Source organism: Schistocerca cancellata, chromosome 5 (assembly GCF_023864275.1).
Source record: "Schistocerca cancellata isolate TAMUIC-IGC-003103 chromosome 5, iqSchCanc2.1, whole genome shotgun sequence".
NCBI classification, from domain to species: domain Eukaryota; kingdom Metazoa; phylum Arthropoda; class Insecta; order Orthoptera; family Acrididae; genus Schistocerca; species Schistocerca cancellata.
In genome coordinates, this window is record NC_064630.1 from 681,113,724 (window position 1) to 681,122,002 (window position 8,279).

At 39.0% G+C, this 8,279-nt stretch overlaps 1 non-coding gene across 1 annotated transcript; it reads right to left on the minus strand.

The window, feature by feature from the left end:
* Nucleotides 1-7,341: 7,341 nt before the first annotated feature.
* On the minus strand, nucleotides 7,342-7,416 carry Trnap-cgg (transfer RNA proline (anticodon CGG)). The gene has a single exon. It is a non-coding gene; the product is annotated as a tRNA-Pro (tRNA).
* Nucleotides 7,417-8,279: the final 863 nt, after the last annotated feature.

The window sequence follows — 8,279 nt, forward strand, 5'->3', positions numbered from 1 at the left end:
TTTATTATTTAGACACATTTCACAGCTTTTTTAACAGGTATGTACCTAGTCGAATTAAATTACATATGGCAGACTAATTACATATCAGAAGTTACAATATTACTCTAAGTCATAATTTGTTTCACTCATAAATGTTTCACAATGGCTTCAAATTTACAGAAAATGTGATGAACAACTCAACAGGAAACATAATTCTAACCGGAATCCGTACCATAGTCATCTGCACATATTTTGGCAAGTAGTAACTATTTCAGAATGTTCCTTGCAAACAAATTTGTTACACTTTTTGCATGTTGAACTGTATTTTGTGTCCTTTGATCGGGGGCAAATGGAGTATCTGCCTCGCTTACTCTTCTGATTGTCGGGTATTACGTCTGGATGTCCATTGTCTAACAGATCTTAAAATCCACACCGTTTGATAGTGCTAATAACATTCTTGTTCCTTGCTTTTGGTAAACTCAAACGACGCTCCACTGGGGGCTTTGCCATTTCATTGGCCAACTTCATTAGAAAACGACGTCTCACCGTTTTTTCAACAGCAACACAGAAGAGTCTGTAGGCATTGAGTGCAGCTAGATCGACAAGATCACAAAATACTGCTAATGGCCAACGTTTTGTACCCTTTTTCACAGAATAGTAAGAGCTCATTTGATCTAGCGTATCAACATCTGATTTTGTTGAATTGTAATACAACACTACTTCTGGTTTTCGTTTCAATTTGTTTTCTTTGGGCACTTCAAATGATTGATGTTGTGTTGACAGGAGTAGCACAGCCTTATATCTTTTTGGAACGTACGAAACTAATAGGGTTTTACCATTGTATGCAAATCTGGTAGTGCATTCTTCCCTAGTTTTCGGAAGCAAAAACTCTTTTGGGACTTCTTTTCTTGTAGAACGTAGAGTACCCACAAGTGTCAACTTCATTTTCAACAATTCTTGGCGAAGGTCATAGCTCGTGAAAAATTGTCAGTGGTAATTTTCCTACCACTGCCAGCCAGATGACACACTAAATCTAAGACCACTCTCTTGCCTTGATTCACTTCTCTCACATCACCACTCCTTCCAGTGTACATTTGAAGATTTGTCAGATAACCATGTTCACAGTCTACTGCACACCATATCTTGATGCCATACTTTCCTGGCTTTGAAGGAATGTAGACCTTGAAACTGCACCGACCTCTGTATACGCAAAGATGTTCATCAACAGTAATGTTGCTGGAAGGTATAAATGATGTTTGACATTGCACGGCAAACAAATCAAATATTTCCTGTACAGCTTCAGCCTTATTTCCAGTCCTCTCTTTCCTTTCAAGTCTTGTGATGCGGTCATCAAAACGAAGTGAACGCTTAATGTCCTGACACCACCTCCACATAGTAGCACGGAATAGAGGAGTGCCGTATTCAGAGTCCCAAAATTCGTCAATAGGTTTCCCCCGGCTCTTCTGTACGCCATATAGAATCAGCAAGCCTAAAAATGAAAGAAGCTCGAATCTGTCTGTATCACGCCAGTCAACTTATTTTCCAGACACTTTCAATTCATTTCCTCGTTGATTTGTGAACTGAACTATTATATCCAGCAATTCATTAGTAATAAACTGCCTGAAACAGTCAACAGCTGAGCTAACACTAACTGTACTAGGAATACCTGCTGAAAATCGTTGTATGTTGAGGATTAGAAATCTGGGAATTGTTGGTTCTTTTGTACTCCATGCAATATCCCTACCCCTGCCTACCTGTACTGCACTTTCATCTTCTCCACTGTCATCATTTTCAGCAAGAATATCCTTTTCTTGTAATTCATGTAAACAAATTTCATCACTTTGGTCTACCTGTATCTCTGTTCCATCATCTTCGGCGTCACTACCTTCTGAATCACTACTGCTACGAAATAAGTCTTCCATAGCTTGTTCTACACTATAGCCAGGAGCAAAACGTATTCCATCCATGCTGAAATTACACTGCAACAACAAACGTACAACAAACGTACAAACGATTTTCCAGTTTGAGGTTAGTTCTGAGTAACACCTGAATAACATCTGAATTCAGTGTTACCAACTCAAAATACCTAAGAGAATGATAGTTGATAATCTATACATTCTATGAACGTTACATATAATCTATCTGAGATCATAATTGACCCCAACAGTAGTTTTTGTTAAGTATTGATTTAAATGTTTCGTCAAGCGCTCTTTAAATTTTTGTGAGAGAACTACAAATTCTGGATTTTTACAAGAAATGGAAATATTATTTTATCCATAGTAAAGATGATTGGGGTCACCTATGACCCCAGAGTGACTCCTAGGGTTAAGCAGTGACACCGTTCCAGGGGATGTCATTCTTCATTGCTAAATGTGGAGTGGGGCACAACATCTCATGTGAATTAGGGTGTGTATTGCACTCCATTAGTGTAAGACTGTAGTTTGAGGACATGCATTATGAGGCATCAGATGTAGGTATAAACTTTTATTCTCAACCGATTTCAGTTTTAGCAGAAGACTACAAAATAAACAGAAAAATTTACGTAAAACAGACAGAAAGCTTTATAAAACAAGAATACATATAATTCACTGTCCGAGCTGTAAATTTTCAGTGAAATTTTACAGCCTGAACAGCTGTCGTGCAATGCAGGTTTCGTGATAATAATACATAATCCTATAGCAACCTTCTCCATCTTTCGGTCTTATCAAATTGTTGTACTGGTAGGTTATTTTGATTTATTCTTTAGTTAACATCATGATGGAATATACACACACACATAGGTGTTACTGTAATGAACGTATGATGATTTTGCGTATTTGTTCCTTGTGTGTAAGTTTTATTATACTATATTAGACTGATTTTCATGTAACCTAATTTTGTAACTTCCTGATACAGTCTTACCTAAGCACAAGTTTTAACATTGTATAATTTTTGCTGTTTTCTTTTGTAATATATGTAGCAAGACGGTTGCATCAGTTTTGTCCCACTGTACACATTTTAGTTCAAAATGTATTTACATGAAAACAGCAAGCCTGTATGGTAGCTAGTCTATATATACTGGTAACATCTGTTTCCTATGAGCATTTTAACGTTAATTACAGACACAATCACCCTTTTCTAGGTAATGATGTTTTTAAGTAAGACAGACATGTAATACATAACGCTTCGTCTAACATATGTTGTAACAGTCTACGTTCGGTTTGTGTCTAGCACGTTTTGTGTTGGGCCTTTCATTAGAAGATAAGCCCCAAGTTGATTAATTTGTTTTATACTTACGTGTATTCAATTTATGGATTATATATATGGTAACTGAGGCTTAAATACTTAGTTGTCTGTGCTCTAAATTTGTAATATAATCTTAATGACCTACAGTTACTACTGGTTTTCTTTATACACTTTCTTAAGATGTCATTCTATAGTATATGTAACTAGATGGTTCTGTTCATTTTAGAACATACTGTATAATTTAAGTTCAAAATAAATTTACATATAAAATGCGAGATTTTATAGCATGTACATAGCTTGTATACAGTAATAGTCTCTCTTTTCTATTAGAGTTTTGGTGTTGGTTAAAGACACAGTCGCCTATTATTTTCTTTAAATAGTAATGTTCTTTATATAACGTATTGTACAAAGTCTAGGTTTGCAGTAACCCAAGCGCTAGCTTTGCTGAACCTCTTTAAACACTTCATTTCTTTTCTAAAAATAAGTAAAAATAATAGAAATTACTCGGTGTTAATGGCTGACATGTGCCATTACGTTTTACACGTTAAAATCTTAAGTGAAATATTGAATTAGCAGTTTTTGCAACCCATTTATGCAGTTAGCGGTCTTTGCAAACGTTTCAATCCAATTGCGAAACCAACATTCCATTCTAAAACCCGGTGTTATGAGATATGTTAGGAATGACAGAAGGGTGGAATTTAATTATTGTGAATATAAACAAAATACGATATATTTAAAAGAGTACTCTGAAAATTTTACAAAACTGGCGTATAAAAATAGGAAACTGATATTTTTCCCTGAAAAAAAAACTGATTTATTAACGTCAAAAAGAGAACTAAAGTTAATGTTCAACATTTGGTTTTTTTTAAAAAGTACACCATCATGCGCTCGACATCGCACGATGTATAAAAAATAGGCATCAAATTGCATCTCAGTAAAACATCAACAAAATTTTAGCGAATGAAATAACTGGAGAAAACTTGCATCTTAGTTAAAGGAGCGACAAAATTTCTAGAAACTGAAATTGGTTGAGAACCATTTTTAAGTGACATCGACCACAGCACTGTCGATCAACTCAAAATCCCGTCTGGCCTCTTCCTCGTTCTGAGGGTTGGCAGCGGCAAGAGCGATTCAAGAAGTGACATCCTGCTCGTCGAATATCTCGGTGTGAAACTTGTATTTGTTCCCAGTCGCCCAGTCTTCACCGAAACGGAGCTCCAAAAGGTTTTTGACATCACCGAGTTTGGCTTCCGAAAGTTCTGTACCTACTGTGATTTGTGTTACGCAGTTTGTTTTGCTGAACTTTTTTTCCCTCTTTGGGATGCTATTCCCTCTCCAGTTTCAAAATTTTAAAAAGACTCTCCACGAACTATACCAATTTTCTCATTTTTACTTTTCGTGAACACGATGTTTTTGGCTCTTTGAGTCTTAAAATGCCAGGTACCAGGAACTTTCACTGAGATATCCGCCGATCTTCTTCAATCTTGAACAGGACACTCATTTTGCCCCAGACTTACTACCATTAGAAGTTTACATGGGGAATGTATACAGGCGGGTTTCCAATGATACTCAAATTACGAAGTTGTCTTTCGATGTTACCAGGGTATGACCCTATCGGGTGGGATGAATGAATGGCCCACTATTGGGGACCATAGTTCTGTTTATTTTAGATTGTCGAGGGCTTCGAGGAAAAACCAGTGACATACCTTGCTGATCGTCGTCCTGATTTTACTCTGACCCTTGACCCGTCGGAAAATAACGGAAGTTTCTTCGCTCCTTCGAAGTTTAGATAAGTTAGTCTGTAGTGAACCACCAACGCTATTTGGTTTGATCCAATGGAATACATCGTGTGGTAGGCTGGGGTGTCATCACGGAGGAGCAACAAGGAACCTTCCGTTCGAAATTAGGGTCTAATAGGACAAATTCTAGCCCACAAACGCTGGAGGACTCAAAAAACTTGATGTTGCCTCATTGTCCCATTCTCATTTTCCGACAACTGTCAGACACGTACCGCTACATTTGCAGCCATGATGCTACAGCTTTGTGTTTCCACAAAGTTGTTTTTGAAACTTCAAGGCTAATAACGTCCAATTGACCACGAGATTACATTGTTCTCGTAGTTTGGAATTTCACGCCAGCAGTCCTAATGAAAATGGGACACAGTGTATAACTTGCTGTTAGTAGGGTAACTGCTATTATTGGTAGCGTTGTTCTATCTGTTGTAGAAACTGGGAGTTCTCAGTGCAAGTCGTTTTCTATTTCTCGTCACCACAATACAGGGGGTAGTGAATCTTCCCAGAATTTTCTTCGGCACTGTGCTGCAGTCCATTATCTCCATCTTTTCCTGTGTATTTTATAGAGTGCGTGATTTACTTTTTAAGGTTTTGTCTGTTACAATCGCTTCAAGGAACTACATTCACTCGTCCGTCCTCTATTGACACTACGATTGATATGAAGATTGCTGGAACACCATGCTTCCTCGTAAAAGAATCCTCTGGTCTACGAAAATTCTCCCTGAGTTTGGAAAATCTACGGATGGAGTGTGTGGCAGTACAATTGCATGTGGCGTTGTCGCAACCCACTAATTTGGAAAAGTTACAGTAAGTTCATGTTACAGGGTGACAAATATTGAAGTATATGAAAAAACGTTAAATAGTTACAAACTACGGCGTACACCCACTTTATTCACCTTGTAAACGTCATTATCACATGTTCGATATGCCTGTCATCATTGGCGATGATGTAGAGCAGACGGATAGGGAAATTCTGCATGACCCGCTCAAGTGTCGGTACATCGATACTGTTGATGACTCCTGAATGGCTATTTTCTGCTCAGCAGTGGTATTGGAGTTATTGCTGTAGACCTTGTCTTTAATACAGACCCACAAAATCGAGTCGCATGTGTTCAGATCGGATGAATATGGCGGCCAATGGAGGCCCATGCCAGTGGCCTCTGGGTAGCTAGAGAGCCAGAACACTCTTCCAGGACATCAAACATTCTCCTGCTTCGATGGGGTCGAGCTCTGTCTTGCATGAACCACATCCTGTCAAAATCAGGCTCACTTCTGATAATGGGGATGAAATCATCTTCAAAAACCTTCTCGTACCGTTCGGTTGTCACCGCGCCCTCAAGGAATATCGCACCAGCTACGTCGCAGGTTCGAATCCTGCCTCGGGCATGGATGTGTGTGATGTCCTTAGGTTAGTTAGGTTTAAGTAGTTCTAAGTTCTAGGGTACTCACGACCACAGATGTTAAGTCTCATAGTGCTCAGAGCCATTTTTGAATATCGCACCGATTATTCTGTGACTGGACATTGCACACCACACAGTCACACGCTGAGAGTGAAGAGATTCTCAGTCCCCAGGTGCGCCAGCTTTGCTTATTGATAAACCCATCCAAGTGCAAGTGTGTTTCGTCGGTAACTCAAAACATAATGCGGATGCTAATTCCCGTCATGCCCTGAGACCAACCGTGCAGTTTGAACATCATAACAGTCCAGAAGTTACGACGATTTTATTTCGTATAGTTCAATAATTGTCACCCTTTAAGTCCACTGTTTTCCCCCATACTCGGCTGCGTAAAAATGGATTGGACTGAGCAATATTTGTACAGGGTGTCTCTCAGTTACTAATTTATCGACTTGTTTAGCAAGATACGACAAACATAAACAACGCAAAGTCAGAAGAAAAAGTAGAAGGAATGAAGGTACTATGATATCTCTGAAGGAAGAATACATAAGATGATCAAAACTAGGAACCTAACAGAAACAATTTGACGCAGGTGGAGGAAACTTTATTCATCAAACCACTGCTACTGGTATAAAAATGAAAATGGAATTCAGGACAAAATTTTTGAAACCATGTTTTCGGAACACAATATTGCATGGAGGTGAAACATGAAAGGTGGAAACGAAATGTCGTGTCATGTAAGTACCACAAAAGGGAAAATGAAGAGATCATATAATAAATAGTCAAGGAAAGAACCGTATGGAAATCTGTTGTCAGAAAGGGAAAAAGAAGAGTTGACTTTCCGCAAAGACATCTACAAATAATCGACGGTTCAAGGGATTCGTAATCCTTGCCAGCGCCGAGAAAAAATAACATATCATTGAAACTTCCTGGCAGATAAAAACCATGTGCCGGACCGAGACTCGAACTCGGGACCTTTGCCTTCCGCAGGCAATTGCTCTACCAACTGAGCTACCCGAGCACGACTCACGCCCCGTCCCCACTCCTTTACTTCAGCCTGTACCTCGCCTCGGTCCGGCACACAGTTTTAATCTGCCAGGAAGTTTCATATCAGCGCACACTCCGCTGTAGAGTGAAAATTTTCATTCTAGGAACATATCATTGGTATATTCCGAACGGTATTGTCTGTATGAAATATTTACCAATGAAATCTATAGCTAAATGGAAGGAAGATCATAAGACCACTCGAAATATTAACAGAATTTGAAGGTGATTTAAAATTGTGATAGTTTCGAGAACTGTCATTAATAGATTTCATGCGCTGATTAGTGAAGAGGTAATATTGGCTCTAAGCAGTATGGAACTTAACATCTGAGGTCATTAGTCCCATAAACTTAGAACTACTTAACCCTTACTAACCTAACAACATCACACACATCCATGCCTGAGGCAGGATTCGAACTGGCGACCGTAGCGGCAGCGGGGTTCCTAGGCGCCTAGAACCGCTCGGCCACTGCGGCCGGCTGCATTGGAAATATTAATACGTAAGAAATGTAATTATCTCAGCTACCTATGTATATCTGTTGTCGAATACCATGAAAAGGAGTGGAATATATTTTATAAAAATCTGTAACATTGTTTATTCTTATCAAACTAGTTCTTGCTTCACTGTGAAATATGGACATATTCGTTTTCCGGTGTCGCATAAAGATTTAAATATATTCGACTCATGCACACTGCCTGATACCAAGTCGTATACATCTTTAACCTTCTCTGTTGTTTGTCTGCAACGTAGCCTCCGGCGGTACGCAAGTGCCCAACAGCAGGTGATGACAGATGGTGAGCGCACAGCTCGGAGGGGATTTTCAGCATACAGGCTCTGTCA